General features: G+C 48.1%; 60 non-coding genes across 60 annotated transcripts; all 60 read right to left on the bottom strand.

Moving 5' to 3' along the window:
* Nucleotides 1–376: 376 nt before the first annotated feature.
* On the bottom strand, nucleotides 377–448 carry TRNAH-GUG (transfer RNA histidin (anticodon GUG)). Its single transcript has one exon. It is a non-coding gene; the product is annotated as a tRNA-His (tRNA).
* Nucleotides 449–456: 8 nt separating this feature from the next.
* On the bottom strand, nucleotides 457–529 carry TRNAR-ACG (transfer RNA arginine (anticodon ACG)). The gene has a single exon. It is a non-coding gene; the product is annotated as a tRNA-Arg (tRNA).
* Nucleotides 530–1223: 694 nt separating this feature from the next.
* Nucleotides 1224–1295, bottom strand: TRNAH-GUG (transfer RNA histidin (anticodon GUG)). Its single transcript has one exon. It is a non-coding gene; the product is annotated as a tRNA-His (tRNA).
* Nucleotides 1296–1303: 8 nt separating this feature from the next.
* Nucleotides 1304–1376, bottom strand: TRNAR-ACG (transfer RNA arginine (anticodon ACG)). The gene has a single exon. It is a non-coding gene; the product is annotated as a tRNA-Arg (tRNA).
* Nucleotides 1377–2072: 696 nt separating this feature from the next.
* TRNAH-GUG (transfer RNA histidin (anticodon GUG)) lies at nucleotides 2073–2144 on the bottom strand. The gene has a single exon. It is a non-coding gene; the product is annotated as a tRNA-His (tRNA).
* Nucleotides 2145–2152: 8 nt separating this feature from the next.
* Nucleotides 2153–2225, bottom strand: TRNAR-ACG (transfer RNA arginine (anticodon ACG)). Its single transcript has one exon. It is a non-coding gene; the product is annotated as a tRNA-Arg (tRNA).
* A 693-nt stretch (nucleotides 2226–2918) lies between these two features.
* On the bottom strand, nucleotides 2919–2990 carry TRNAH-GUG (transfer RNA histidin (anticodon GUG)). Its single transcript has one exon. It is a non-coding gene; the product is annotated as a tRNA-His (tRNA).
* An 8-nt stretch (nucleotides 2991–2998) lies between these two features.
* On the bottom strand, nucleotides 2999–3071 carry TRNAR-ACG (transfer RNA arginine (anticodon ACG)). Its single transcript has one exon. It is a non-coding gene; the product is annotated as a tRNA-Arg (tRNA).
* Nucleotides 3072–3765: 694 nt separating this feature from the next.
* On the bottom strand, nucleotides 3766–3837 carry TRNAH-GUG (transfer RNA histidin (anticodon GUG)). Its single transcript has one exon. It is a non-coding gene; the product is annotated as a tRNA-His (tRNA).
* Nucleotides 3838–3845: 8 nt separating this feature from the next.
* On the bottom strand, nucleotides 3846–3918 carry TRNAR-ACG (transfer RNA arginine (anticodon ACG)). The gene has a single exon. It is a non-coding gene; the product is annotated as a tRNA-Arg (tRNA).
* Nucleotides 3919–4613: 695 nt separating this feature from the next.
* Nucleotides 4614–4685, bottom strand: TRNAH-GUG (transfer RNA histidin (anticodon GUG)). Its single transcript has one exon. It is a non-coding gene; the product is annotated as a tRNA-His (tRNA).
* Nucleotides 4686–4693: 8 nt separating this feature from the next.
* On the bottom strand, nucleotides 4694–4766 carry TRNAR-ACG (transfer RNA arginine (anticodon ACG)). The gene has a single exon. It is a non-coding gene; the product is annotated as a tRNA-Arg (tRNA).
* A 387-nt stretch (nucleotides 4767–5153) lies between these two features.
* TRNAH-GUG (transfer RNA histidin (anticodon GUG)) lies at nucleotides 5154–5225 on the bottom strand. The gene has a single exon. It is a non-coding gene; the product is annotated as a tRNA-His (tRNA).
* Nucleotides 5226–5233: 8 nt separating this feature from the next.
* On the bottom strand, nucleotides 5234–5306 carry TRNAR-ACG (transfer RNA arginine (anticodon ACG)). Its single transcript has one exon. It is a non-coding gene; the product is annotated as a tRNA-Arg (tRNA).
* A 693-nt stretch (nucleotides 5307–5999) lies between these two features.
* TRNAH-GUG (transfer RNA histidin (anticodon GUG)) lies at nucleotides 6000–6071 on the bottom strand. The gene has a single exon. It is a non-coding gene; the product is annotated as a tRNA-His (tRNA).
* An 8-nt stretch (nucleotides 6072–6079) lies between these two features.
* Nucleotides 6080–6152, bottom strand: TRNAR-ACG (transfer RNA arginine (anticodon ACG)). Its single transcript has one exon. It is a non-coding gene; the product is annotated as a tRNA-Arg (tRNA).
* Nucleotides 6153–6846: 694 nt separating this feature from the next.
* TRNAH-GUG (transfer RNA histidin (anticodon GUG)) lies at nucleotides 6847–6918 on the bottom strand. Its single transcript has one exon. It is a non-coding gene; the product is annotated as a tRNA-His (tRNA).
* Nucleotides 6919–6926: 8 nt separating this feature from the next.
* On the bottom strand, nucleotides 6927–6999 carry TRNAR-ACG (transfer RNA arginine (anticodon ACG)). The gene has a single exon. It is a non-coding gene; the product is annotated as a tRNA-Arg (tRNA).
* A 694-nt stretch (nucleotides 7000–7693) lies between these two features.
* On the bottom strand, nucleotides 7694–7765 carry TRNAH-GUG (transfer RNA histidin (anticodon GUG)). The gene has a single exon. It is a non-coding gene; the product is annotated as a tRNA-His (tRNA).
* An 8-nt stretch (nucleotides 7766–7773) lies between these two features.
* TRNAR-ACG (transfer RNA arginine (anticodon ACG)) lies at nucleotides 7774–7846 on the bottom strand. Its single transcript has one exon. It is a non-coding gene; the product is annotated as a tRNA-Arg (tRNA).
* Nucleotides 7847–8541: 695 nt separating this feature from the next.
* Nucleotides 8542–8613, bottom strand: TRNAH-GUG (transfer RNA histidin (anticodon GUG)). The gene has a single exon. It is a non-coding gene; the product is annotated as a tRNA-His (tRNA).
* An 8-nt stretch (nucleotides 8614–8621) lies between these two features.
* On the bottom strand, nucleotides 8622–8694 carry TRNAR-ACG (transfer RNA arginine (anticodon ACG)). The gene has a single exon. It is a non-coding gene; the product is annotated as a tRNA-Arg (tRNA).
* Nucleotides 8695–9400: 706 nt separating this feature from the next.
* TRNAH-GUG (transfer RNA histidin (anticodon GUG)) lies at nucleotides 9401–9472 on the bottom strand. Its single transcript has one exon. It is a non-coding gene; the product is annotated as a tRNA-His (tRNA).
* Nucleotides 9473–9480: 8 nt separating this feature from the next.
* Nucleotides 9481–9553, bottom strand: TRNAR-ACG (transfer RNA arginine (anticodon ACG)). Its single transcript has one exon. It is a non-coding gene; the product is annotated as a tRNA-Arg (tRNA).
* A 774-nt stretch (nucleotides 9554–10327) lies between these two features.
* On the bottom strand, nucleotides 10328–10400 carry TRNAR-ACG (transfer RNA arginine (anticodon ACG)). The gene has a single exon. It is a non-coding gene; the product is annotated as a tRNA-Arg (tRNA).
* Nucleotides 10401–11089: 689 nt separating this feature from the next.
* On the bottom strand, nucleotides 11090–11161 carry TRNAH-GUG (transfer RNA histidin (anticodon GUG)). Its single transcript has one exon. It is a non-coding gene; the product is annotated as a tRNA-His (tRNA).
* An 8-nt stretch (nucleotides 11162–11169) lies between these two features.
* On the bottom strand, nucleotides 11170–11242 carry TRNAR-ACG (transfer RNA arginine (anticodon ACG)). The gene has a single exon. It is a non-coding gene; the product is annotated as a tRNA-Arg (tRNA).
* A 694-nt stretch (nucleotides 11243–11936) lies between these two features.
* On the bottom strand, nucleotides 11937–12008 carry TRNAH-GUG (transfer RNA histidin (anticodon GUG)). Its single transcript has one exon. It is a non-coding gene; the product is annotated as a tRNA-His (tRNA).
* An 8-nt stretch (nucleotides 12009–12016) lies between these two features.
* Nucleotides 12017–12089, bottom strand: TRNAR-ACG (transfer RNA arginine (anticodon ACG)). Its single transcript has one exon. It is a non-coding gene; the product is annotated as a tRNA-Arg (tRNA).
* Nucleotides 12090–12783: 694 nt separating this feature from the next.
* TRNAH-GUG (transfer RNA histidin (anticodon GUG)) lies at nucleotides 12784–12855 on the bottom strand. The gene has a single exon. It is a non-coding gene; the product is annotated as a tRNA-His (tRNA).
* An 8-nt stretch (nucleotides 12856–12863) lies between these two features.
* Nucleotides 12864–12936, bottom strand: TRNAR-ACG (transfer RNA arginine (anticodon ACG)). Its single transcript has one exon. It is a non-coding gene; the product is annotated as a tRNA-Arg (tRNA).
* A 694-nt stretch (nucleotides 12937–13630) lies between these two features.
* On the bottom strand, nucleotides 13631–13702 carry TRNAH-GUG (transfer RNA histidin (anticodon GUG)). The gene has a single exon. It is a non-coding gene; the product is annotated as a tRNA-His (tRNA).
* Nucleotides 13703–13710: 8 nt separating this feature from the next.
* Nucleotides 13711–13783, bottom strand: TRNAR-ACG (transfer RNA arginine (anticodon ACG)). Its single transcript has one exon. It is a non-coding gene; the product is annotated as a tRNA-Arg (tRNA).
* Nucleotides 13784–14546: 763 nt separating this feature from the next.
* On the bottom strand, nucleotides 14547–14619 carry TRNAR-ACG (transfer RNA arginine (anticodon ACG)). Its single transcript has one exon. It is a non-coding gene; the product is annotated as a tRNA-Arg (tRNA).
* A 694-nt stretch (nucleotides 14620–15313) lies between these two features.
* Nucleotides 15314–15385, bottom strand: TRNAH-GUG (transfer RNA histidin (anticodon GUG)). The gene has a single exon. It is a non-coding gene; the product is annotated as a tRNA-His (tRNA).
* Nucleotides 15386–15393: 8 nt separating this feature from the next.
* Nucleotides 15394–15466, bottom strand: TRNAR-ACG (transfer RNA arginine (anticodon ACG)). The gene has a single exon. It is a non-coding gene; the product is annotated as a tRNA-Arg (tRNA).
* A 694-nt stretch (nucleotides 15467–16160) lies between these two features.
* On the bottom strand, nucleotides 16161–16232 carry TRNAH-GUG (transfer RNA histidin (anticodon GUG)). The gene has a single exon. It is a non-coding gene; the product is annotated as a tRNA-His (tRNA).
* Nucleotides 16233–16241: 9 nt separating this feature from the next.
* TRNAR-ACG (transfer RNA arginine (anticodon ACG)) lies at nucleotides 16242–16314 on the bottom strand. Its single transcript has one exon. It is a non-coding gene; the product is annotated as a tRNA-Arg (tRNA).
* Nucleotides 16315–17003: 689 nt separating this feature from the next.
* On the bottom strand, nucleotides 17004–17075 carry TRNAH-GUG (transfer RNA histidin (anticodon GUG)). The gene has a single exon. It is a non-coding gene; the product is annotated as a tRNA-His (tRNA).
* An 8-nt stretch (nucleotides 17076–17083) lies between these two features.
* Nucleotides 17084–17156, bottom strand: TRNAR-ACG (transfer RNA arginine (anticodon ACG)). Its single transcript has one exon. It is a non-coding gene; the product is annotated as a tRNA-Arg (tRNA).
* Nucleotides 17157–17850: 694 nt separating this feature from the next.
* Nucleotides 17851–17922, bottom strand: TRNAH-GUG (transfer RNA histidin (anticodon GUG)). The gene has a single exon. It is a non-coding gene; the product is annotated as a tRNA-His (tRNA).
* An 8-nt stretch (nucleotides 17923–17930) lies between these two features.
* Nucleotides 17931–18003, bottom strand: TRNAR-ACG (transfer RNA arginine (anticodon ACG)). Its single transcript has one exon. It is a non-coding gene; the product is annotated as a tRNA-Arg (tRNA).
* A 694-nt stretch (nucleotides 18004–18697) lies between these two features.
* TRNAH-GUG (transfer RNA histidin (anticodon GUG)) lies at nucleotides 18698–18769 on the bottom strand. The gene has a single exon. It is a non-coding gene; the product is annotated as a tRNA-His (tRNA).
* Nucleotides 18770–18777: 8 nt separating this feature from the next.
* On the bottom strand, nucleotides 18778–18850 carry TRNAR-ACG (transfer RNA arginine (anticodon ACG)). The gene has a single exon. It is a non-coding gene; the product is annotated as a tRNA-Arg (tRNA).
* Nucleotides 18851–19544: 694 nt separating this feature from the next.
* On the bottom strand, nucleotides 19545–19616 carry TRNAH-GUG (transfer RNA histidin (anticodon GUG)). The gene has a single exon. It is a non-coding gene; the product is annotated as a tRNA-His (tRNA).
* Nucleotides 19617–19624: 8 nt separating this feature from the next.
* On the bottom strand, nucleotides 19625–19697 carry TRNAR-ACG (transfer RNA arginine (anticodon ACG)). Its single transcript has one exon. It is a non-coding gene; the product is annotated as a tRNA-Arg (tRNA).
* Nucleotides 19698–20391: 694 nt separating this feature from the next.
* Nucleotides 20392–20463, bottom strand: TRNAH-GUG (transfer RNA histidin (anticodon GUG)). The gene has a single exon. It is a non-coding gene; the product is annotated as a tRNA-His (tRNA).
* An 8-nt stretch (nucleotides 20464–20471) lies between these two features.
* TRNAR-ACG (transfer RNA arginine (anticodon ACG)) lies at nucleotides 20472–20544 on the bottom strand. The gene has a single exon. It is a non-coding gene; the product is annotated as a tRNA-Arg (tRNA).
* Nucleotides 20545–21238: 694 nt separating this feature from the next.
* Nucleotides 21239–21310, bottom strand: TRNAH-GUG (transfer RNA histidin (anticodon GUG)). Its single transcript has one exon. It is a non-coding gene; the product is annotated as a tRNA-His (tRNA).
* Nucleotides 21311–21318: 8 nt separating this feature from the next.
* On the bottom strand, nucleotides 21319–21391 carry TRNAR-ACG (transfer RNA arginine (anticodon ACG)). Its single transcript has one exon. It is a non-coding gene; the product is annotated as a tRNA-Arg (tRNA).
* A 694-nt stretch (nucleotides 21392–22085) lies between these two features.
* Nucleotides 22086–22157, bottom strand: TRNAH-GUG (transfer RNA histidin (anticodon GUG)). The gene has a single exon. It is a non-coding gene; the product is annotated as a tRNA-His (tRNA).
* An 8-nt stretch (nucleotides 22158–22165) lies between these two features.
* On the bottom strand, nucleotides 22166–22238 carry TRNAR-ACG (transfer RNA arginine (anticodon ACG)). Its single transcript has one exon. It is a non-coding gene; the product is annotated as a tRNA-Arg (tRNA).
* A 695-nt stretch (nucleotides 22239–22933) lies between these two features.
* On the bottom strand, nucleotides 22934–23005 carry TRNAH-GUG (transfer RNA histidin (anticodon GUG)). Its single transcript has one exon. It is a non-coding gene; the product is annotated as a tRNA-His (tRNA).
* Nucleotides 23006–23013: 8 nt separating this feature from the next.
* On the bottom strand, nucleotides 23014–23086 carry TRNAR-ACG (transfer RNA arginine (anticodon ACG)). The gene has a single exon. It is a non-coding gene; the product is annotated as a tRNA-Arg (tRNA).
* A 694-nt stretch (nucleotides 23087–23780) lies between these two features.
* TRNAH-GUG (transfer RNA histidin (anticodon GUG)) lies at nucleotides 23781–23852 on the bottom strand. The gene has a single exon. It is a non-coding gene; the product is annotated as a tRNA-His (tRNA).
* An 8-nt stretch (nucleotides 23853–23860) lies between these two features.
* On the bottom strand, nucleotides 23861–23933 carry TRNAR-ACG (transfer RNA arginine (anticodon ACG)). The gene has a single exon. It is a non-coding gene; the product is annotated as a tRNA-Arg (tRNA).
* Nucleotides 23934–24627: 694 nt separating this feature from the next.
* TRNAH-GUG (transfer RNA histidin (anticodon GUG)) lies at nucleotides 24628–24699 on the bottom strand. The gene has a single exon. It is a non-coding gene; the product is annotated as a tRNA-His (tRNA).
* A 9-nt stretch (nucleotides 24700–24708) lies between these two features.
* TRNAR-ACG (transfer RNA arginine (anticodon ACG)) lies at nucleotides 24709–24781 on the bottom strand. Its single transcript has one exon. It is a non-coding gene; the product is annotated as a tRNA-Arg (tRNA).
* Nucleotides 24782–25470: 689 nt separating this feature from the next.
* On the bottom strand, nucleotides 25471–25542 carry TRNAH-GUG (transfer RNA histidin (anticodon GUG)). The gene has a single exon. It is a non-coding gene; the product is annotated as a tRNA-His (tRNA).
* Nucleotides 25543–25550: 8 nt separating this feature from the next.
* Nucleotides 25551–25623, bottom strand: TRNAR-ACG (transfer RNA arginine (anticodon ACG)). Its single transcript has one exon. It is a non-coding gene; the product is annotated as a tRNA-Arg (tRNA).
* Nucleotides 25624–25701: the final 78 nt, after the last annotated feature.

The raw sequence follows: 25701 nt of genomic DNA, 5'->3' as shown, positions 1-25701 counted from the left end.
CTGTCCAAGAAACACACCCCACTGGGCTTCAAAGAATCTCTTTTGACTCCCTGCTGTTACCATCAAAGGCCAGTGTTGTAGAGTTCTCATAACCCCAAGTTCGTGTTCGTTCTTGTTCCAGCGGGTGTAACATGACATGGTTGGACACCTTGGCCTGTTGACCAATCCTTTAGTGATATGACTATGGTGTGCCACATTGTAATCTAAAGGCACTAGGATAGTATCAAGGTATCATACATCACAGCGTTGATGCTGCTTGCAAGCAGTCTTAGAGAGACTCCCTCCTCTCCTTGTGTGTATCTTAAGGAGGAGTCGGAAATGGCATAACCGTGACAGAGGTGGCTGTGGACATTACACTCCATCTAGCACATAAGGATGCCGTGACCCGGATTCGAACCGGGGTTGCTGCGGCCACAACGCAGAGTACTAACCACTATACGATCACGGCATTGTCGACGAGCCAGGTAGGAGTCGAACCTACAATCTTCTGATCCGTAGTCAGACGCGTTATCCATTGCGCCACTGGCCCTGCACCTGCCCCTGACTCTTTGCAAAGCCTTCACAAAGGTCATTCTAGCTGCAGAAGCCAATCGGCACCATCTTAGCCATTCCTGAGTTAAACGGCTAACTTTCTGGACAATTTCAAATGGAAAGGAAAGTGCTCAGGCCTTCTCAGTTGCTGTCAAATCACTGCTTATGGCTGCTCGATTGTTGTAAAATAGCAAAGGGTAATAATGTTACAATGTCATTCTATGTAGCCGACAGGTGGTCTTGAAGCAAACCCCACCCCCTTCTAGGATGGTTGTTTCACTTTGACATAGATGGCCTCTCGAAAAGTAATGGTCCGCGCTGTCCAAGAAACACACCCCACTGGGCTTCAAAGAATCTCTTTTGACTCCCTGCTGTTACCATCAAAGGCCAGTGTTGTAGAGTTCTCATAACCCCAAGTTCGTGTTCGTTCTTGTTCCAGCGGGTGTAACATGACATGGTAGGACACCTTGGCCTGTTGACCAATCCTTTAGTGATCTGACTATGGTGTGCCACATTGTAATCTAAAGGCACTAGGATAGTATCAAGGTATCATACATCACAGCGTTGATGCTGCTTGCAAGCAGTCTTAGAGAGACTCCCTCCTCCTTGTGTGTATCTTAAGGAGGAGTCGGAAATGGCATAACCGTGACAGAGGTGGCTGTGGACATTACACTCCATCTAGCACATAAAGATGCCGTGACCCGGATTCGAACCGGGGTTGCTGCGGCCACAACGCAGAGTACTAACCACTATACGATCACGGCATTATCGACGAGCCAGGTAGGAGTCGAACCTACAATCTTCTGATCCGTAGTCAGACGCGTTATCCATTGCGCCACTGGCCCTGCACCTGCCCCTGACTCTTTGCAAAGCCTTCACAAAGGTCATTCTAGCTGCAGAAGCCAATCGGCACCATCTTAGCCATTCCTGAGTTAAACGGCTAACTTTCTGGACAATTTCAAATGGAAAGGAAAGTGCTCAGGCCTTCTCAGTTGCTGTCAAATCACTGCTTATGGCTGCTCGATTGTTGTAAAATAGCAAAGGGTAATAATGTTACAATGTCATTCTATGTAGCCGACAGGTGGTCTTGAAGCAAACCCCACCCCCTTCTAGGATGGTTGTTTCACTTTGACATAGATGGCCTCTCGAAAAGTAATGGTCCGCGCTGTCCAAGAAACACACCCCACTGGGCTTCAAAGAATCTCTTTTGACTCCCTGCTGTTACCATCAAAGGCCAGTGTTGTAGAGTTCTCATAACCCCAAGTTCGTGTTCGTTCTTGTTCCAGCGGGTGTAACATGACATGGTTGGACACCTTGGCCTGTTGACCAATCCTTTAGTGATATGACTATGGTGTGCCACATTGTAATCTAAAGGCACTAGGATAGTATCAAGGTATCATACATCACAGCGTTGATGCTGCTTGCAAGCAGTCTTAGAGAGACTCCCTCCTCTCCTTGTGTGTATCTTAAGGAGGAGTCGGAAATGGCATAACCGTGACAGAGGTGGCTGTGGACATTACACTCCATCTAGCACATAAGGATGCCGTGACCCGGATTCGAACCGGGGTTGCTGCGGCCACAACGCAGAGTACTAACCACTATACGATCACGGCATTGTCGACGAGCCAGGTAGGAGTCGAACCTACAATCTTCTGATCCGTAGTCAGACGCGTTATCCATTGCGCCACTGGCCCTGCACCTGCCCCTGACTCTTTGCAAAGCCTTCACAAAGGTCATTCTAGCTGCAGAAGCCAATCGGCACCATCTTAGCCATTCCTGAGTTAAACGGCTAACTTTCTGGACAATTTCAAATGGAAAGGAAAGTGCTCAGGCCTTCTCAGTTGCTGTCAAATCACTGCTTATGGCTGCTCGATTGTTGTAAAATAGCAAGGGTAATAATGTTACAATGTCATTCTATGTAGCCGACAGGTGGTCTTGAAGCAAACCCCACCCCCTTCTAGGATGGTTGTTTCACTTTGACATAGATGGCCTCTCGAAAAGTAATGGTCCGCGCTGTCCAAGAAACACACCCCACTGGGCTTCAAAGAATCTCTTTTGACTCCCTGCTGTTACCATCAAAGGCCAGTGTTGTAGAGTTCTCATAACCCCAAGTTCGTGTTCGTTCTTGTTCCAGCGGGTGTAACATGACATGGTAGGACACCTTGGCCTGTTGACCAATCCTTTAGTGATCTGACTATGGTGTGCCACATTGTAATCTAAAGGCACTAGGATAGTATCAAGGTATCATACATCACAGCGTTGATGCTGCTTGCAAGCAGTCTTAGAGAGACTCCCTCCTCCTTGTGTGTATCTTAAGGAGGAGTCGGAAATGGCATAACCGTGACAGAGGTGGCTGTGGACATTACACTCCATCTAGCACATAAAGATGCCGTGACCCGGATTCGAACCGGGGTTGCTGCGGCCACAACGCAGAGTACTAACCACTATACGATCACGGCATTGTCGACGAGCCAGGTAGGAGTCGAACCTACAATCTTCTGATCCGTAGTCAGACGCGTTATCCATTGCGCCACTGGCCCTGCACCTGCCCCTGACTCTTTGCAAAGCCTTCACAAAGGTCATTCTAGCTGCAGAAGCCAATCGGCACCATCTTAGCCATTCCTGAGTTAAACGGCTAACTTTCTGGACAATTTCAAATGGAAAGGAAAGTGCTCAGGCCTTCTCAGTTGCTGTCAAATCACTGCTTATGGCTGCTCGATTGTTGTAAAATAGCAAAGGGTAATAATGTTACAATGTCATTCTATGTAGCCGACAGGTGGTCTTGAAGCAAACCCCACCCCCTTCTAGGATGGTTGTTTCACTTTGACATAGATGGCCTCTCGAAAAGTAATGGTCCGCGCTGTCCAAGAAACACACCCCACTGGGCTTCAAAGAATCTCTTTTGACTCCCTGCTGTTACCATCAAAGGCCAGTGTTGTAGAGTTCTCATAACCCCAAGTTCGTGTTCGTTCTTGTTCCAGCGGGTGTAACATGACATGGTAGGACACCTTGGCCTGTTGACCAATCCTTTAGTGATTTGACTATGGTGTGCCACATTGTAATCTAAAGGCACTAGGATAGTATCAAGGTATCATACATCACAGCGTTGATGCTGCTTGCAAGCAGTCTTAGAGAGACTCCCTCCTCCTTGTGTGTATCTTAAGGAGGAGTCGGAAATGGCATAACCGTGACAGAGGTGGCTGTGGACATTACACTCCATCTAGCACATAAAGATGCCGTGACCCGGATTCGAACCGGGGTTGCTGCGGCCACAACGCAGAGTACTAACCACTATACGATCACGGCATTGTCGACGAGCCAGGTAGGAGTCGAACCTACAATCTTCTGATCCGTAGTCAGACGCGTTATCCATTGCGCCACTGGCCCTGCACCTGCCCCTGACTCTTTGCAAAGCCTTCACAAAGGTCATTCTAGCTGCAGAAGCCAATCGGCACCATCTTAGCCATTCCTGAGTTAAACGGCTAACTTTCTGGACAATTTCAAATGGAAAGGAAAGTGCTCAGGCCTTCTCAGTTGCTGTCAAATCACTGCTTATGGCTGCTCGATTGTTGTAAAATAGCAAAGGGTAATAATGTTACAATGTCATTCTATGTAGCCGACAGGTGGTCTTGAAGCAAACCCCACCCCCTTCTAGGATGGTTGTTTCACTTTGACATAGATGGCCTCTCGAAAAGTAATGGTCCGCGCTGTCCAAGAAACACACCCCACTGGGCTTCAAAGAATCTCTTTTGACTCCCTGCTGTTACCATCAAAGAGCCAGTGTTGTAGAGTTCTCATAACCCCAAGTTCGTGTTCGTTCTTGTTCCAGCGGGTGTAACATGACATGGTAGGACACCTTGGCCTGTTGACCAATCCTTTAGTGATCTGACTATGGTGTGCCACATTGTAATCTAAAGGCACTAGGATAGTATCAAGGTATCATACATCACAGCGTTGATGCTGCTTGCAAGCAGTCTTAGAGAGACTCCCTCCTCCTTGTGTGTATCTTAAGGAGGAGTCGGAAATGGCATAACCGTGACAGAGGTGGCTGTGGACATTACACTCCATCTAGCACATAAAGATGCCGTGACCCGGATTCGAACCGGGGTTGCTGCGGTCACAACGCAGAGTACTAACCACTATACGATCACAGCATTGTCGACGAGCCAGGTAGGAGTCGAACCTACAATCTTCTGATCCGTAGTCAGACGCGTTATCCATTGCGCCACTGGCCCTGCACCTGCCCCTGTCCAAGAAACACACCCCACTGGGCTTCAAAGAATCTCTTTTGACTCCCTGCTGTTACCATCAAAGGCCAGTGTTGTAGAGTTCTCATAACCCCAAGTTCGTGTTCGTTCTTGTTCCAGCGGGTGTAACATGACATGGTTGGACACCTTGGCCTGTTGACCAATCCTTTAGTGATATGACTATGGTGTGCCACATTGTAATCTAAAGGCACTAGGATAGTATCAAGGTATCATACATCACAGCGTTGATGCTGCTTGCAAGCAGTCTTAGAGAGACTCCCTCCTCTCCTTGTGTGTATCTTAAGGAGGAGTCGGAAATGGCATAACCGTGACAGAGGTGGCTGTGGACATTACACTCCATCTAGCACATAAGGATGCCGTGACCCGGATTCGAACCGGGGTTGCTGCGGCCACAACGCAGAGTACTAACCACTATACGATCACGGCATTGTCGACGAGCCAGGTAGGAGTCGAACCTACAATCTTCTGATCCGTAGTCAGACGCGTTATCCATTGCGCCACTGGCCCTGCACCTGCCCCTGACTCTTTGCAAAGCCTTCACAAAGGTCATTCTAGCTGCAGAAGCCAATCGGCACCATCTTAGCCATTCCTGAGTTAAACGGCTAACTTTCTGGACAATTTCAAATGGAAAGGAAAGTGCTCAGGCCTTCTCAGTTGCTGTCAAATCACTGCTTATGGCTGCTCGATTGTTGTAAAATAGCAAGGGTAATAATGTTACAATGTCATTCTATGTAGCCGACAGGTGGTCTTGAAGCAAACCCCACCCCCTTCTAGGATGGTTGTTTCACTTTGACATAGATGGCCTCTCGAAAAGTAATGGTCCGCGCTGTCCAAGAAACACACCCCACTGGGCTTCAAAGAATCTCTTTTGACTCCCTGCTGTTACCATCAAAGGCCAGTGTTGTAGAGTTCTCATAACCCCAAGTTCGTGTTCGTTCTTGTTCCAGCGGGTGTAACATGACATGGTAGGACACCTTGGCCTGTTGACCAATCCTTTAGTGATCTGACTATGGTGTGCCACATTGTAATCTAAAGGCACTAGGATAGTATCAAGGTATCATACATCACAGCGTTGATGCTGCTTGCAAGCAGTCTTAGAGAGACTCCCTCCTCCTTGTGTGTATCTTAAGGAGGAGTCGGAAATGGCATAACCGTGACAGAGGTGGCTGTGGACATTACACTCCATCTAGCACATAAAGATGCCGTGACCCGGATTCGAACCGGGGTTGCTGCGGCCACAACGCAGAGTACTAACCACTATACGATCACGGCATTGTCGACGAGCCAGGTAGGAGTCGAACCTACAATCTTCTGATCCGTAGTCAGACGCGTTATCCATTGCGCCACTGGCCCTGCACCTGCCCCTGACTCTTTGCAAAGCCTTCACAAAGGTCATTCTAGCTGCAGAAGCCAATCGGCACCATCTTAGCCATTCCTGAGTTAAACGGCTAACTTTCTGGACAATTTCAAATGGAAAGGAAAGTGCTCAGGCCTTCTCAGTTGCTGTCAAATCACTGCTTATGGCTGCTCGATTGTTGTAAAATAGCAAAGGGTAATAATGTTACAATGTCATTCTATGTAGCCGACAGGTGGTCTTGAAGCAAACCCCACCCCCTTCTAGGATGGTTGTTTCACTTTGACATAGATGGCCTCTCGAAAAGTAATGGTCCGCGCTGTCCAAGAAACACACCCCACTGGGCTTCAAAGAATCTCTTTTGACTCCCTGCTGTTACCATCAAAGGCCAGTGTTGTAGAGTTCTCATAACCCCAAGTTCGTGTTCGTTCTTGTTCCAGCGGGTGTAACATGACATGGTAGGACACCTTGGCCTGTTGACCAATCCTTTAGTGATTTGACTATGGTGTGCCACATTGTAATCTAAAGGCACTAGGATAGTATCAAGGTATCATACATCACAGCGTTGATGCTGCTTGCAAGCAGTCTTAGAGAGACTCCCTCCTCCTTGTGTGTATCTTAAGGAGGAGTCGGAAATGGCATAACCGTGACAGAGGTGGCTGTGGACATTACACTCCATCTAGCACATAAAGATGCCGTGACCCGGATTCGAACCGGGGTTGCTGCGGCCACAACGCAGAGTACTAACCACTATACGATCACAGCATTGTCGACGAGCCAGGTAGGAGTCGAACCTACAATCTTCTGATCCGTAGTCAGACGCATTATCCATTGCGCCACTGGCCCTGCACCTGCTCCTGACTCTTTGCAAAGCCTTCACAAAGGTCATTCTAGCTGCAGAAGCCAATCGGCACCATCTTAGCCATTCCTGAGTTAAACGGCTAACTTTCTGGACAATTTCAAATGGAAAGGAAAGTGCTCAGGCCTTCTCAGTTGCTGTCAAATCACTGCTTATGGCTGCTCGATTGTTGTAAAATAGCAAAGGGTAATAATGTTACAATGTCATTCTATGTAGCCGACAGGTGGTCTTGAAGCAAACCCCACCCCCTTCTAGGATGGTTGTTTCACTTTGACATAGATGGCCTCTCGAAAAGTAATGGTCCGCGCTGTCCAAGAAACACACCCCACTGGGCTTCAAAGAATCTCTTTTGACTCCCTGCTGTTACCATCAAAGGCCAGTGTTGTAGAGTTCTCATAACCCCAAGTTCGTGTTCGTTCTTGTTCCAGCGGGTGTAACATGACATGGTAGGACACCTTGGCCTGTTGACCAATCCTTTAGTGATCTGACTATGGTGTGCCACATTGTAATCTAAAGGCACTAGGATAGTATCAAGGTATCATACATCACAGCGTTGATGCTGCTTGCAAGCAGTCTTAGAGAGACTCCCTCCTCCTTGTGTGTATCTTAAGGAGGAGTCGGAAATGGCATAACCGTGACAGAGGTGGCTGTGGACATTACACTCCATCTAGCACATAAAGATGCCGTGACCCGGATTCGAACCGGGGTTGCTGCGGCCACAACGCAGAGTACTAACCACTATACGATCACGGCATTGTCGACGAGCCAGGTAGGAGTCGAACCTACAATCTTCTGATCCGTAGTCAGACGCGTTATCCATTGCGCCACTGGCCCTGCACCTGCCCCTGACTCTTTGCAAAGCCTTCACAAAGGTCATTCTAGCTGCAGAAGCCAATCGGCACCATCTTAGCCATTCCTGAGTTAAACGGCTAACTTTCTGGACAATTTCAAATGGAAAGGAAAGTGCTCAGGCCTTCTCAGTTGCTGTCAAATCACTGCTTATGGCTGCTCGATTGTTGTAAAATAGCAAAGGGTAATAATGTTACAATGTCATTCTATGTAGCCGACAGGTGGTCTTGAAGCAAACCCCACCCCCTTCTAGGATGGTTGTTTCACTTTGACATAGATGGCCTCTCGAAAAGTAATGGTCCGCGCTGTCCAAGAAACACACCCCACTGGGCTTCAAAGAATCTCTTTTGACTCCCTGCTGTTACCATCAAAGAGCCAGTGTTGTAGAGTTCTCATAACCCCAAGTTCGTGTTCGTTCTTGTTCCAGCGGGTGTAACATGACATGGTAGGACACCTTGGCCTGTTGACCAATCCTTTAGTGATCTGACTATGGTGTGCCACATTGTAATCTAAAGGCACTAGGATAGTATCAAGGTATCATACATCACAGCGTTGATGCTGCTTGCAAGCAGTCTTAGAGAGACTCCCTCCTCCTTGTGTGTATCTTAAGGAGGAGTCGGAAATGGCATAACCGTGACAGAGGTGGCTGTGGACATTACACTCCATCTAGCACATAAAGATGCCGTGACCCGGATTCGAACCGGGGTTGCTGCGGTCACAACGCAGAGTACTAACCACTATACGATCACAGCATTGTCGACGAGCCAGGTAGGAGTCGAACCTACAATCTTCTGATCCGTAGTCAGACGCGTTATCCATTGCGCCACTGGCCCTGCACCTGCCCCTGCACCTGCCCCTGACTCTTTGCAAAGCCTTCACAAAGGTCATTCTAGCTGCAGAAGCCAATCGGCACCATCTTAGCCATTCCTGAGTTAAACGGCTAACTTTCTGGACAATTTCAAATGGAAAGGAAAGTGCTCAGGCCTTCTCAGTTGCTGTCAAATCACTGCTTATGGCTGCTCGATTGTTGTAAAATAGCAAAGGGTAATAATGTTACAATGTCATTCTATGTAGCCGACAGGTGGTCTTGAAGCAAACCCCACCCCCTTCTAGGATGGTTGTTTCACTTTGACATAGATGGCCTCTCGAAAAGTAATGGTCCGCGCTGTCCAAGAAACACACCCCACTGGGCTTCAAAGAATCTCTTTTGACTCCCTGCTGTTACCATCAAAGGCCAGTGTTGTAGAGTTCTCATAACCCCAAGTTCGTGTTCGTTCTTGTTCCAGCGGGTGTAACATGACATGGTAGGACGCCTTGGCCTGTTGACCAATCCTTTAGTGATCTGACTATGGTGTGCCACATTGTAATCTAAAGGCACTAGGATAGTATCAAGGTATCATACATCACAGCGTTGATGCTGCTTGCAAGCAGTCTTAGAGAGACTCCCTCCTCCTTGTGTGTATCTTAAGGAGGAGTCGGAAATGGCATAACCGTGACAGAGGTGGCTGTGGACATTACACTCCATCTAGCACATAAAGATGCCGTGACCCGGATTCGAACCAGGGTTGCTGCGGCCACAACGCAGAGTACTAACCACTATACGATCACGGCATTGTCGACGAGCCAGGTAGGAGTCGAACCTACAATCTTCTGATCCGTAGTCAGACGCGTTATCCATTGCGCCACTGGCCCTGCACCTGCCCCTGACTCTTTGCAAAGCCTTCACAAAGGTCATTCTAGCTGCAGAAGCCAATCGGCACCATCTTAGCCATTCCTGAGTTAAACGGCTAACTTTCTGGACAATTTCAAATGGAAAGGAAAGTGCTCAGGCCTTCTCAGTTGCTGTCAAATCACTGCTTATGGCTGCTCGATTGTTGTAAAATAGCAAAGGGTAATAATGTTACAATGTCATTCTATGTAGCCGACAGGTGGTCTTGAAGCAAACCCCACCCCCTTCTAGGATGGTTGTTTCACTTTGACATAGATGGCCTCTCGAAAAGTAATGGTCCGCGCTGTCCAAGAAACACACCCCACTGGGCTTCAAAGAATCTCTTTTGACTCCCTGCTGTTACCATCAAAGGCCAGTGTTGTAGAGTTCTCATAACCCCAAGTTCGTGCTCGTTCTTGTTCCAGCGGGTGTAACATGACATGGTAGGACACCTTGGCCTGTTGACCAATCCTTTAGTGATCTGACTATGGTGTGCCACATTGTAATCTAAAGGCACTAGGATAGTATCAAGGTATCATACATCACAGCGTTGATGCTGCTTGCAAGCAGTCTTAGAGAGACTCCCTCCTCCTTGTGTGTATCTTAAGGAGGAGTCGGAAATGGCATAACCGTGACAGAGGTGGCTGTGGACATTACACTCCATCTAGCACATAAAGATGCCGTGACCCGGATTCGAACCGTGGTTGCTGCGGCCACAACGCAGAGTACTAACCACTATACGATCACGGCATTGTCGACGAGCCAGGTAGGAGTCGAACCTACAATCTTCTGATCCGTAGTCAGACGCGTTATCCATTGCGCCACTGGCCCTGCACCTGCCCCTGACTCTTTGCAAAGCCTTCACAAAGGTCATTCTAGCTGCAGAAGCCAATCGGCACCATCTTAGCCATTCCTGAGTTAAACGGCTAACTTTCTGGACAATTTCAAATGGAAAGGAAAGTGCTCAGGCCTTCTCAGTTGCTGTCAAATCACTGCTTATGGCTGCTCGATTGTTGTAAAATAGCAAAGGGTAATAATGTTACAATGTCATTCTATGTAGCCGACAGGTGGTCTTGAAGCAAACCCCACCCCCTTCTAGGATGGTTGTTTCACTTTGACATAGATGGCCTCTCGAAAAGTAATGGTCCGCGCTGTCCAAGAAACACACCCCACTGGGCTTCAAAGAATCTCTTTTGACTCCCTGCTGTTACCATCAAAGAGCCAGTGTTGTAGAGTTCTCATAACCCCAAGTTCGTGTTTGTTCCAGCGGGTGTAACATGACATGGTAGGACACCTTGGCCTGTTGACCAATCCTTTAGTGATCTGACTATGGTGTGCCACATTGTAATCTAAAGGCACTAGGATAGTATCAAGGTATCATACATCACAGCGTTGATGCTGCTTGCACGCAGTCTTAGAGAGACTCCCTCCTCCTTGTGTGTATCTTAAGGAGGAGTCGGAAATGGCATAACCGTGACAGAGGTGGCTGTGGACATTACACTCCATCTAGCACATAAAGATGCCGTGACCCGGATTCGAACCGGGGTTGCTGCGGCCACAACGCAGAGTACTAACCACTATACGATCACGGCATTGTCGACGAGCCAGGTAGGAGTCGAACCTACAATCTTCTGATCCGTAGTCAGACGCGTTATCCATTGCGCCACTGGCCCTGCACCTGCCCCTGACTCTTTGCAAAGCCTTCACAAAGGTCATTCTAGCTGCAGAAGCCAATCGGCACCATCTTAGCCATTCCTGAGTTAAACGGCTAACTTTCTGGACAATTTCAAATGGAAAGGAAAGTGCTCAGGCCTTCTCAGTTGCTGTCAAATCACTGCTTATGGCTGCTCGATTGTTGTAAAATAGCAAAGGGTAATAATGTTACAATGTCATTCTATGTAGCCGACAGGTGGTCTTGAAGCAAACCCCACCCCCTTCTAGGATGGTTGTTTCACTTTGACATAGATGGCCTCTCGAAAAGTAATGGTCCGCGCTGTCCAAGAAACACACCCCACTGGGCTTCAAAGAATCTCTTTTGACTCCCTGCTGTTACCATCAAAGGCCAGTGTTGTAGAGTTCTCATAACCCCAAGTTCGTGTTCGTTCTTGTTCCAGCGGGTGTAACATGACATGGTAGGACACCTTGGCCTGTTGACCAATCCTTTAGTGATCTGACTATGGTGTGCCACATTGTAATCTAAAGGCACTAGGATAGTATCAAGGTATCATACATCACAGCGTTGATGCTGCTTGCAAGCAGTCTTAGAGAGACTCCCTCCTCCTTGTGTGTATCTTAAGGAGGAGTCGGAAATGGCATAACCGTGACAGAGGTGGCTGTGGACATTACACTCCATCTAGCACATAAAGATGCCGTGACCCGGATTCGAACCGGGGTTGCTGCGGCCACAACGCAGAGTACTAACCACTATACGATCACGGCATTGTCGACGAGCCAGGTAGGAGTCGAACCTACAATCTTCTGATCCGTAGTCAGACGCGTTATCCATTGCGCCACTGGCCCTGCACCTGCCCCTGACTCTTTGCAAAGCCTTCACAAAGGTCATTCTAGCTGCAGAAGCCAATCGGCACCATCTTAGCCATTCCTGAGTTAAACGGCTAACTTTCTGGACAATTTCAAATGGAAAGGAAAGTGCTCAGGCCTTCTCAGTTGCTGTCAAATCACTGCTTATGGCTGCTCGATTGTTGTAAAATAGCAAAGGGTAATAATGTTACAATGTCATTCTATGTAGCCGACAGGTGGTCTTGAAGCAAACCCCACCCCCTTCTAGGATGGTTGTTTCACTTTGACATAGATGGCCTCTCGAAAAGTAATGGTCCGCGCTGTCCAAGAAACACACCCCACTGGGCTTCAAAGAATCTCTTTTGACTCCCTGCTGTTACCATCAAAGGCCAGTGTTGTAGAGTTCTCATAACCCCAAGTTCGTGTTCGTTCTTGTTCCAGCGGGTGTAACATGACATGGTAGGACACCTTGGCCTGTTGACCAATCCTTTAGTGATCTGACTATGGTGTGCCACATTGTAATCTAAAGGCACTAGGATAGTATCAAGGTATCATACATCACAGCGTTGATGCTGCTTGCAAGCAGTCTTAGAGAGACTCCCTCCTCCTTGTGTGTATCTTAAGGAGGAGTCGGAAATGGCATAACCGTGACAGAGGTGGCTGTGGACATTACACTCCATCTAGCACATAAAGATGCCGTGACCCGGATTCGAACCGGGGTTGCTGCGGCCACAACGCAGAGTACTAACCACTATACGATCACGGCATTGTCGACGAGCCAGGTAGGAGTCGAACCTACAATCTTCTGATCCGTAGTCAGACGCGTTATCCATTGCGCCACTGGCCCTGCACCTGCCCCTGACTCTTTGCAAAGCCTTCACAAAGGTCATTCTAGCTGCAGAAGCCAATCGGCACCATCTTAGCCATTCCTGAGTTAAACGGCTAACTTTCTGGACAATTTCAAATGGAAAGGAAAGTGCTCAGGCCTTCTCAGTTGCTGTCAAATCACTGCTTATGGCTGCTCGATTGTTGTAAAATAGCAAAGGGTAATAATGTTACAATGTCATTCTATGTAGCCGACAGGTGGTCTTGAAGCAAACCCCACCCCCTTCTAGGATGGTTGTTTCACTTTGACATAGATGGCCTCTCGAAAAGTAATGGTCCGCGCTGTCCAAGAAACACACCCCACTGGGCTTCAAAGAATCTCTTTTGACTCCCTGCTGTTACCATCAAAGGCCAGTGTTGTAGAGTTCTCATAACCCCAAGTTCGTGTTCGTTCTTGTTCCAGCGGGTGTAACATGACATGGTAGGACACCTTGGCCTGTTGACCAATCCTTTAGTGATCTGACTATGGTGTGCCACATTGTAATCTAAAGGCACTAGGATAGTATCAAGGTATCATACATCACAGCGTTGATGCTGCTTGCAAGCAGTCTTAGAGAGACTCCCTCCTCCTTGTGTGTATCTTAAGGAGGAGTCGGAAATGGCATAACCGTGACAGAGGTGGCTGTGGACATTACACTCCATCTAGCACATAAAGATGCCGTGACCCGGATTCGAACCGGGGTTGCTGCGGCCACAACGCAGAGTACTAACCACTATACGATCACGGCATTGTCGACGAGCCAGGTAGGAGTCGAACCTACAATCTTCTGATCCGTAGTCAGACGCGTTATCCATTGCGCCACTGGCCCTGCACCTGCCCCTGACTCTTTGCAAAGCCTTCACAAAGGTCATTCTAGCTGCAGAAGCCAATCGGCACCATCTTAGCCATTCCTGAGTTAAACGGCTAACTTTCTGGACAATTTCAAATGGAAAGGAAAGTGCTCAGGCCTTCTCAGTTGCTGTCAAATCACTGCTTATGGCTGCTCGATTGTTGTAAAATAGCAAAGGGTAATAATGTTACAATGTCATTCTATGTAGCCGACAGGTGGTCTTGAAGCAAACCCCACCCCCTTCTAGGATGGTTGTTTCACTTTGACATAGATGGCCTCTCGAAAAGTAATGGTCCGCGCTGTCCAAGAAACACACCCCACTGGGCTTCAAAGAATCTCTTTTGACTCCCTGCTGTTACCATCAAAGGCCAGTGTTGTAGAGTTCTCATAACCCCAAGTTCGTGTTCGTTCTTGTTCCAGCGGGTGTAACATGACATGGTAGGACACCTTGGCCTGTTGACCAATCCTTTAGTGATCTGACTATGGTGTGCCACATTGTAATCTAAAGGCACTAGGATAGTATCAAGGTATCATACATCACAGCGTTGATGCTGCTTGCAAGCAGTCTTAGAGAGACTCCCTCCTCCTTGTGTGTATCTTAAGGAGGAGTCGGAAATGGCATAACCGTGACAGAGGTGGCTGTGGACATTACACTCCATCTAGCACATAAAGATGCCGTGACCCGGGGTTGCTGCGGCCACAACGCAGAGTACTAACCACTATACGATCACGGCATTGTCGACGAGCCAGGTAGGAGTCGAACCTACAATCTTCTGATCCGTAGTCAGACGCGTTATCCATTGCGCCACTGGCCCTGCACCTGCCCCTGACTCTTTGCAAAGCCTTCACAAAGGTCATTCTAGCTGCAGAAGCCAATCGGCACCATCTTAGCCATTCCTGAGTTAAACGGCTAACTTTCTGGACAATTTCAAATGGAAAGGAAAGTGCTCAGGCCTTCTCAGTTGCTGTCAAATCACTGCTTATGGCTGCTCGATTGTTGTAAAATAGCAAAGGGTAATAATGTTACAATGTCATTCTATGTAGCCGACAGGTGGTCTTGAAGCAAACCCCACCCCCTTCTAGGATGGTTGTTTCACTTTGACATAGATGGCCTCTCGAAAAGTAATGGTCCGCGCTGTCCAAGAAACACACCCCACTGGGCTTCAAAGAATCTCTTTTGACTCCCTGCTGTTACCATCAAAGGCCAGTGTTGTAGAGTTCTCATAACCCCAAGTTCGTGTTCGTTCTTGTTCCAGCGGGTGTAACATGACATGGTAGGACACCTTGGCCTGTTGACCAATCCTTTAGTGATCTGACTATGGTGTGCCACATTGTAATCTAAAGGCACTAGGATAGTATCAAGGTATCATACATCACAGCGTTGATGCTGCTTGCAAGCAGTCTTAGAGAGACTCCCTCCTCCTTGTGTGTATCTTAAGGAGGAGTCGGAAATGGCATAACCGTGACAGAGGTGGCTGTGGACATTACACTCCATCTAGCACATAAAGATGCCGTGACCCGGATTCGAACCGGGGTTGCTGCGGCCACAACGCAGAGTACTAACCACTATACGATCACGGCATTGTCGACGAGCCAGGTAGGAGTCGAACCTACAATCTTTTGATCCGTAGTCAGACGCGTTATCCATTGCGCCACTGGCCCTGCACCTGCCCCTGACTCTTTGCAAAGCCTTCACAAAGGTCATTCTAGCTGCAGAAGCCAATCGGCACCATCTTAGCCATTCCTGAGTTAAACGGCTAACTTTCTGGACAATTTCAAATGGAAAGGAAAGTGCTCAGGCCTTCTCAGTTGCTGTCAAATCACTGCTTATGGCTGCTCGATTGTTGTAAAATAGCAAAGGGTAATAATGTTACAATGTCATTCTATGTAGCCGACAGGTGGTCTTGAAGCAAACCCCACCCCCTTCTAGGATGGTTGTTTCACTTTGACATAGATGGCCTCTCGAAAAGTAATGGTCCGCGCTGTCCAAGAAACACACCCCACTGGGCTTCAAAGAATCTCTTTTGACTCCCTGCTGTTACCATCAAAGGCCAGTGTTGTAGAGTTCTCATAACCCCAAGTTCGTGTTCGTTCTTGTTCCAGCGGGTGTAACATGACATGGTAGGACACCTTGGCCTGTTGACCAATCCTTTAGTGATCTGACTATGGTGTGCCACATTGTAATCTAAAGGCACTAGGATAGTATCAAGGTATCATACATCACAGCGTTGATGCTGCTTGCAAGCAGTCTTAGAGAGACTCCCTCCTCCTTGTGTGTATCTTAAGGAGGAGTCGGAAATGGCATAACCGTGACAGAGGTGGCTGTGGACATTACACTCCATCTAGCACATAAAGATGCCGTGACCCGGATTCGAACCGGGGTTGCTGCGGCCACAACGCAGAGTACTAACCACTATACGATCACGGCATTGATCGACGAGCCAGGTAGGAGTCGAACCTACAATCTTCTGATCCGTAGTCAGACGCGTTATCCATTGCGCCACTGGCCCTGCACCTGCCCCTGACTCTTTGCAAAGCCTTCACAAAGGTCATTCTAGCTGCAGAAGCCAATCGGCACCATCTTAGCCATTCCTGAGTTAAACGGCTAACTTTCTGGACAATTTCAAATGGAAAGGAAAGTGCTCAGGCCTTCTCAGTTGCTGTCAAATCACTGCTTATGGCTGCTCGATTGTTGTAAAATAGCAAAGGGTAATAATGTTACAATGTCATTCTATGTAGCCGACAGGTGGTCTTGAAGCAAACCCCACCCCCTTCTAGGATGGTTGTTTCACTTTGACATAGATGGCCTCTCGAAAAGTAATGGTCCGCGCTGTCCAAGAAACACACCCCACTGGGCTTCAAAGAATCTCTTTTGACTCCCTGCTGTTACCATCAAAGAGCCAGTGTTGTAGAGTTCTCATAACCCCAAGTTCGTGTTTGTTCCAGCGGGTGTAACATGACATGGTAGGACACCTTGGCCTGTTGACCAATCCTTTAGTGATCTGACTATGGTGTGCCACATTGTAATCTAAAGGCACTAGGATAGTATCAAGGTATCATACATCACAGCGTTGATGCTGCTTGCAAGCAGTCTTAGAGAGACTCCCTCCTCCTTGTGTGTATCTTAAGGAGGAGTCGGAAATGGCATAACCGTGACAGAGGTGGCTGTGGACATTACACTCCATCTAGCACATAAAGATGCCGTGACCCGGATTCGAACCGGGGTTGCTGCGGCCACAACGCAGAGTACTAACCACTATACGATCACGGCATTGTCGACGAGCCAGGTAGGAGTCGAACCTACAATCTTCTGATCCGTAGTCAGACGCGTTATCCATTGCGCCACTGGCCCTGCACCTGCCCCTGACTCTTTGCAAAGCCTTCACAAAGGTCATTCTAGCTGCAGAAGCCAATCGGCACCATCTTAGCCATTCCTGAGTTAAACGGCTAACTTTCTGGACAATTTCAAATGGAAAGGAAAGTGCTCAGGCCTTCTCAGTTGCTGTCAAATCACTGCTTATGGCTGCTCGATTGTTGTAAAATAGCAAAGGGTAATAATGTTACAATGTCATTCTATGTAGCCGACAGGTGGTCTTGAAGCAAACCCCACCCCCTTCTAGGATGGTTGTTTCACTTTGACATAGATGGCCTCTCGAAAAGTAATGGTCCGCGCTGTCCAAGAAACACACCCCACTGGGCTTCAAAGAATCTCTTTTGACTCCCTGCTGTTACCATCAAAGGCCAGTGTTGTAGAGTTCTCATAACCCCAAGTTCGTGTTCGTTCTTGTTCCAGCGGGTGTAACATGACATGGTAGGACACCTTGGCCTGTTGACCAATCCTTTAGTGATCTGACTATGGTGTGCCACATTGTAATCTAAAGGCACTAGGATAGTATCAAGGTATCATACATCACAGCGTTGATGCTGCTTGCAAGCAGTCTCAGAGAGACTCCCTCCACCTTGTGTGTATCTTAAGGAGGAGTCGGAAATGGCATAACCGTGACAGAGGTGGCTGTGGACATTACACTCCATCTAGCACATAAAGATGCCGTGACCCGGATTCGAACCGGGGTTGCTGCGGCCACAACGCAGAGTACTAACCACTATACGATCACGGCATTGTCGACGAGCCAGGTAGGAGTCGAACCTACAATCTTCTGATCCGTAGTCAGACGCGTTATCCATTGCGCCACTGGCCCTGCACCTGCCCTTGACTCTTTGCAAAGCCTTCACAAAGGTCATTCTAGCTGCAGAAGCCAATCGGCACCATCTTAGCCATTCCTGAGTTAAACGGCTAACTTTCTGGACAATTTCAAATGGAAAGGAAAGTGCTCAGGCCTTCTCAGTTGCTGTCAAATCACTGCTTATGGCTGCTCGATTGTTGTAAAATAGCAAAGGGTAATAATGTTACAATGTCATTCTATGTAGCCGACAGGTGGTCTTGAAGCAAACCCCACCCCCTTCTAGGATGGTTGTTTCACTTTGACATAGATGGCCTCTCGAAAAGTAATGGTCCGCGCTGTCCAAGAAACACACCCCACTGGGCTTCAAAGAATCTCTTTTGACTCCCTTCTGTTACCATCAAAGGCCAGTGTTGTAGAGTTCTCATAACCCCAAGTTCGTGTTCGTTCTTGTTCCAGCGGGTGTAACATGACATGGTAGGACACCTTGGCCTGTTGACCAATCCTTTACTGATCTGACTATGGTGTGCCACATTGTAATCTAAAGGCACTAGGATAGTATCAAGGTATCATACATCACAGCGTTGATGCTGCTTGCAAGCAGTCTTAGAGAGACTCCCTCCTCCTTGTGTGTATCTTAAGGAGGAGTCGGAAATGGCATAACCGTGACAGAGGTGGCTGTGGACATTACACTCCATCTAGCACATAAAGATGCCGTGACCCGGATTCGAACCGGGGTTGCTGCGGCCACAACGCAGAGTACTAACCACTATACGATCACGGCATTGTCGACGAGCCAGGTAGGAGTCGAACCTACAATCTTCTGATCCGTAGTCAGACGCGTTATCCATTGCGCCACTGGCCCTGCACCTGCCCCTGACTCTTTGCAAAGCCTTCACAAAGGTCATTCTAGCTGCAGAAGCCAATCGGCACCATCTTAGCCATTCCTGAGTTAAACGGCTAACTTTCTGGACAATTTCAAATGGAAAGGAAAGTGCTCAGGCCTTCTCAGTTGCTGTCAAATCACTGCTTATGGCTGCTCGATTGTTGTAAAATAGCAAAGGGTAATAATGTTACAATGTCATTCTATGTAGCCGACAGGTGGTCTTGAAGCAAACCCCACCCCCTTCTAGGATGGTTGTTTCACTTTGACATAGATGGCCTCTCGAAAAGTAATGGTCCGCGCTGTCCAAGAAACACACCCCACTGGGCTTCAAAGAATCTCTTTTGACTCCCTGCTGTTACCATCAAAGGCCAGTGTTGTAGAGTTCTCATAACCCCAAGTTCGTGTTCGTTCTTGTTCCAGCGGGTGTAACATGACATGGTAGGACACCTTGGCCTGTTGACCAATCCTTTAGTGATCTGACTATGGTGTGCCACATTGTAATCTAAAGGCACTAGGATAGTATCAAGGTATCATACATCACAGCGTTGATGCTGCTTGCAAGCAGTCTTAGAGAGACTCCCTCCTCCTTGTGTGTATCTTAAGGAGGAGTCGGAAATGGCATAACCGTGACAGAGGTGGCTGTGGACATTACACTCCATCTAGCACATAAAGATGCCGTGACCCGGATTCGAACCGGGGTTGCTGCGGCCACAACGCAGAGTACTAACCACTATACGATCACGGCATTGTCGACGAGCCAGGTAGGAGTCGAACCTACAATCTTCTGATCCGTAGTCAGACGCGTTATCCATTGCGCCACTGGCCCTGCACCTGCCCCTGACTCTTTGCAAAGCCTTCACAAAGGTCATTCTAGCTGCAGAAGCCAATCGGCACCATCTTAGCCATTCCTGAGTTAAACGGCTAACTTTCTGGACAATTTCAAATGGAAAGGAAAGTGCTCAGGCCTTCTCAGTTGCTGTCAAATCACTGCTTATGGCTGCTCGATTGTTGTAAAATAGCAAAGGGTAATAATGTTACAATGTCATTCTATGTAGCCGACAGGTGGTCTTGAAGCAAACCCCACCCCCTTCTAGGATGGTTGTTTCACTTTGACATAGATGGCCTCTCGAAAAGTAATGGTCCGCGCTGTCCAAGAAACACACCCCACTGGGCTTCAAAGAATCTCTTTTGACTCCCTGCTGTTACCATCAAAGGCCAGTGTTGTAGAGTTCTCATAACCCCAAGTTCGTGTTCGTTCTTGTTCCAGCGGGTGTAACATGACATGGTAGGACACCTTGGCCTGTTGACCAATCCTTTAGTGATCTGACTATGGTGTGCCACATTGTAATCTAAAGGCACTAGGATAGTATCAAGGTATCATACATCACAGCGTTGATGCTGCTTGCAAGCAGTCTTAGAGAGACTCCCTCCTCCTTGTGTGTATCTTAAGGAGGAGTCGGAAATGGCATAACCGTGACAGAGGTGGCTGTGGACATTACACTCCATCTAGCACATAAAGATGCCGTGACCCGGATTCGAACCGGGGTTGCTGCGGCCACAACGCAGAGTACTAACCACTATACGATCACGGCATTGTCGACGAGCCAGGTAGGAGTCGAACCTACAATCTTCTGATCCGTAGTCAGACGCGTTATCCATTGCGCCACTGGCCCTGCACCTGCCCCTGACTCTTTGCAAAGCCTTCACAAAGGTCATTCTAGCTGCAGAAGCCAATCGGCACCATCTTAGCCATTCCTGAGTTAAACGGCTAACTTTCTGGACAATTTCAAATGGAAAGGAAAGTGCTCAGGCCTTCTCAGTTGCTGTCAAATCACTGCTTATGGCTGCTCGATTGTTGTAAAATAGCAAAGGGTAATAATGTTACAATGTCATTCTATGTAGCCGACAGGTGGTCTTGAAGCAAACCCCACCCCCTTCTAGGATGGTTGTTTCACTTTGACATAGATGGCCTCTCGAAAAGTAATGGTCCGCGCTGTCCAAGAAACACACCCCACTGGGCTTCAAAGAATCTCTTTTGACTCCCTGCTGTTACCATCAAAGGCCAGTGTTGTAGAGTTCTCATAACCCCAAGTTCGTGTTCGTTCTTGTTCCAGCGGGTGTAACATGACATGGTAGGACACCTTGGCCTGTTGACCAATCCTTTAGTGATCTGACTATGGTGTGCCACATTGTAATCTAAAGGCACTAGGATAGTATCAAGGTATCATACATCACAGCGTTGATGCTGCTTGCAAGCAGTCTTAGAGAGACTCCCTCCTCCTTGTGTGTATCTTAAGGAGGAGTCGGAAATGGCATAACCGTGACAGAGGTGGCTGTGGACATTACACTCCATCTAGCACATAAAGATGCCGTGACCCGGATTCGAACCGGGGTTGCTGCGGCCACAACGCAGAGTACTAACCACTATACGATCACGGCATTGTCGACGAGCCAGGTAGGAGTCGAACCTACAATCTTCTGATCCGTAGTCAGACGGGTTATCCATTGCGCCACTGGCCCTGCACCTGCCCCTGACTCTTTGCAAAGCCTTCACAAAGGTCATTCTAGCTGCAGAAGCCAATCGGCACCATCTTAGCCATTCCTGAGTTAAACGGCTAACTTTCTGGACAATTTCAAATGGAAAGGAAAGTGCTCAGGCCTTCTCAGTTGCTGTCAAATCACTGCTTATGGCTGCTCGATTGTTGTAAAATAGCAAAGGGTAATAATGTTACAATGTCATTCTATGTAGCCGACAGGTGGTCTTGAAGCAAACCCCACCCCCTTCTAGGATGGTTGTTTCACTTTGACATAGATGGCCTCTCGAAAAGTAATGGTCCGCGCTGTCCAAGAAACACACCCCACTGGGCTTCAAAGAATCTCTTTTGACTCCCTGCTGTTACCATCAAAGGCCAGTGTTGTAGAGTTCTCATAACCCCAAGTTCGTGTTCGTTCTTGTTCCAGCGGGTGTAACATGACATGGTAGGACACCTTGGCCTGTTGACCAATCCTTTAGTGATCTGACTATGGTGTGCCACATTGTAATCTAAAGGCACTAGGATAGTATCAAGGTATCATACATCACAGCGTTGATGCTGCTTGCAAGCAGTCTTAGAGAGACTCCCTCCTCCTTGTGTGTATCTTAAGGAGGAGTCGGAAATGGCATAACCGTGACAGAGGTGGCTGTGGACATTACACTCCATCTAGCACATAAAGATGCCGTGACCCGGATTCGAACCGGGGTTGCTGCGGCCACAACGCAGAGTACTAACCACTATACGATCACAGCATTGTCGACGAGCCAGGTAGGAGTCGAACCTACAATCTTCTGATCCGTAGTCAGACGCGTTATCCATTGCGCCACTGGCCCTGCACCTGCCCCTGACTCTTTGCAAAGCCTTCACAAAGGTCATTCTAGCTGCAGAAGCCAATCGGCACCATCTTAGCCATTCCTGAGTTAAACGGCTAACTTTCTGGACAATTTCAAATGGAAAGGAAAGTGCTCAGGCCTTCTCAGTTGCTGTCAAATCACTGCTTATGGCTGCTCGATTGTTGTAAAATAGCAAAGGGTAATAATGTTACAATGTCATTCTATGTAGCCGACAGGTGGTCTTGAAGCAAACCCCACCCCCTTCTAGGATGGTTGTTTCACTTTGACATAGATGGCCTCTCGAAAAGTAATGGTCCGCGCTGTCCAAGAAACACACCCCACTGGGCTTCAAAGAATCTCTTTTGACTCCCTGCTGTTACCATCAAAGAGCCAGTGTTGTAGAGTTCTCATAACCCCAAGTTCGTGTTCGTTCTTGTTCCAGCGGGTGTAACATGACATGGTAGGACACCTTGGCCTGTTGACCAATCCTTTAGTGATCTGACTATGGTGTGCCACATTGTAATCTAAAGGCACTAGGATAGTATCAAGGTATCATACATCACAGCGTTGATGCTGCTTGCAAGCAGTCTTAGAGAGACTCCCTCCTCCTTGTGTGTATCTTAAGGAGGAGTCGGAAATGGCATAACCGTGACAGAGGTGGCTGTGGACATTACACTCCATCTAGCACATAAAGATGCCGTGACCCGGATTCGAACCGGGGTTGCTGCGGCCACAACGCAGAGTACTAACCACTATACGATCACGGCATTGTCGACGAGCCAGGTAGGAGTCGAACCTACAATCTTCTGATCCGTAGTCAGACGCGTTATCCATTGCGCCACTGGCCCTGCACCTGCCCCTGACTCTTTGCAAAGCCTTCACAAAGGTCATTCTAGCTGCAGAAGCCAATCGGCACCATCTTAGCCATTCCTGAGTTAAACGGCTAACTTTCTGGACAATTTCAAATGGAAAGGAAAGTGCTCAGGCCTTCTCAGTTGCTGTCAAATCACTGCTTATGGCTGCTCGATTGTTGTAAAATAGCAAAGGGTAATAATGTTACAATGTCATTCTATGTAGCCGACAGGTGGTCTTGAAGCAAACCCCACCCCCTTCTAGGATGGTTGTTTCACTTTGACATAGATGGCCTCTCGAAAAGTAATGGTCCGCGCTGTCCAAGAAACACACCCCACTGGGCTTCAAAGAATCTCTTTTGACTCCCTGCTGTTACCATCAAAGGCCAGTGTTGTAGAGTTCTCATAACCCCAAGTTCGTGTTCGTTCTTGTTCCAGCGGGTGTAACATGACATGGTAGGACACCTTGGCCTGTTGACCAATCCTTTAGTGATCTGACTATGGTGTGCCACATTGTAATCTAAAGGCACTAGGATAGTATCAAGGTATCATACATCACAGCGTTGATGCTGCTTGCAAGCAGTCTTAGAGAGACTCCCTCCTCCTTGTGTGTATCTTAAGGAGGAGTCGGAAATGGCATAACCGTGACAGAGGTGGCTGTGGACATTACACTCCATCTAGCACATAAAGATGCCGTGACCCGGATTCGAACCGGGGTTGCTGCGGCCACAACGCAGAGTACTAACCACTATACGATCACAGCATTGTCGACGAGCCAGGTAGGAGTCGAACCTACAATCTTCTGATCCGTAGTCAGACGCGTTATCCATTGCGCCACTGGCCCTGCACCTGCCCCTGACTCTTTGCAAAGCCTTCACAAAGGTCATTCTAGCTGCAGAAGCCAATCGGCACCATCTTAGCCATTCCTGAGTTAAACGGCTAACTTTCTGGACAATTTCAAATGGAAAGGAAAGTGCTCAGGCCTTCTCAGTTGCTGTCAAATCACTGCTTATGGCTGCTCGATTGTTGTAAAATAGCAAAGGGTAATAATGTTACAATGTCATTCTATGTAGCCGACAGGTGGTCTTGAAGCAAACCCCACCCCCTTCTAGGATGGTTGTTTCACTTTGACATAGATGGCCTCTCGAAAAGTAATGGTCCGCGCTGTCCAAGAAACACACCCCACTGGGCTTCAAAGAATCTCTTTTGACTCCCTGCTGTTACCATCAAAGGCCAGTGTTGTAGAGTTCTCATAACCCCAAGTTCGTGTTCGTTCTTGTTCCAGCGGGTGTAACATGACATGGTAGGACACCTTGGCCTGTTGACCAATCCTTTAGTGATCTGACTATGGTGTGCCACATTGTAATCTAAAGGCACTAGGATAGTATCAAGGTATCATACATCACAGCGTTGATGCTGCTTGCAAGCAGTCTTAGAGAGACTCCCTCCTCCTTGTGTGTATCTTAAAGAGGAGTCGGAAATGGCATAACCGTGACAGAGGTGGCTGTGGACATTACACTCCATCTAGCACATAAAGATGCCGTGACCCGGATTCGAACCGGGGTTGCTGCGGCCACAACGCAGAGTACTAACCACTATACGATCACGGCATTGATCGACGAGCCAGGTAGGAGTCGAACCTACAATCTTCTGATCCGTAGTCAGACGCGTTATCCATTGCGCCACTGGCCCTGCACCTGCCCCTGACTCTTTGCAAAGCCTTCACAAAGGTCATTCTAGCTGCAGAAGCCAATCGGCACCATCTTAGCCATTCCTGAGTTAAACGGCTAACTTTCTGGACAATTTCAAATGGAAAGGAAAGTGCTCAGGCCTTCTCAGTTGCTGTCAAATCACTGCTTATGGCTGCTCGATTGTTGTAAAATAGCAAAGGGTAATAATGTTACAATGTCATTCTATGTAGCCGACAGGTGGTCTTGAAGCAAACCCCACCCCCTTCTAGGATGGTTGTTTCACTTTGACATAGATGGCCTCTCGAAAAGTAATGGTCCGCGCTGTCCAAGAAACACACCCCACTGGGCTTCAAAGAATCTCTTTTGACTCCCTGCTGTTACCATCAAAGAGCCAGTGTTGTAGAGTTCTCATAACCCCAAGTTCGTGTTTGTTCCAGCGGGTGTAACATGACATGGTAGGACACCTTGGCCTGTTGACCAATCCTTTAGTGATCTGACTATGGTGTGCCACATTGTAATCTAAAGGCACTAGGATAGTATCAAGGTATCATACATCACAGCGTTGATGCTGCTTGCAAGCAGTCTTAGAGAGACTCCCTCCTCCTTGTGTGTATCTTAAGGAGGAGTCGGAAATGGCATAACCGTGACAGAGGTGGCTGTGGACATTACACTCCATCTAGCACATAAAGATGCCGTGACCCGGATTCGAACCGGGGTTGCTGCGGCCACAACGCAGAGTACTAACCACTATACGATCACGGCATTGTCGACGAGCCAGGTAGGAGTCGAACCTACAATCTTCTGATCCGTAGTCAGACGCGTTATCCATTGCGCCACTGGCCCTGCACCTGCCCCTGACTCTTTGCAAAGCCTTCACAAAGGTCATTCTAGCTGCAGAAGCCAATCGGCACCATCTTAGCC

The sequence above is a fragment of the Aquarana catesbeiana genome, linkage group LG03, assembly GCF_042186555.1.
Source record: "Aquarana catesbeiana isolate 2022-GZ linkage group LG03, ASM4218655v1, whole genome shotgun sequence".
Taxonomy (NCBI): domain Eukaryota; kingdom Metazoa; phylum Chordata; class Amphibia; order Anura; family Ranidae; genus Aquarana; species Aquarana catesbeiana.
Note: the sequence above shows the minus strand (reverse complement) of the source record. Positions and strands in the feature narration are given on the sequence as shown.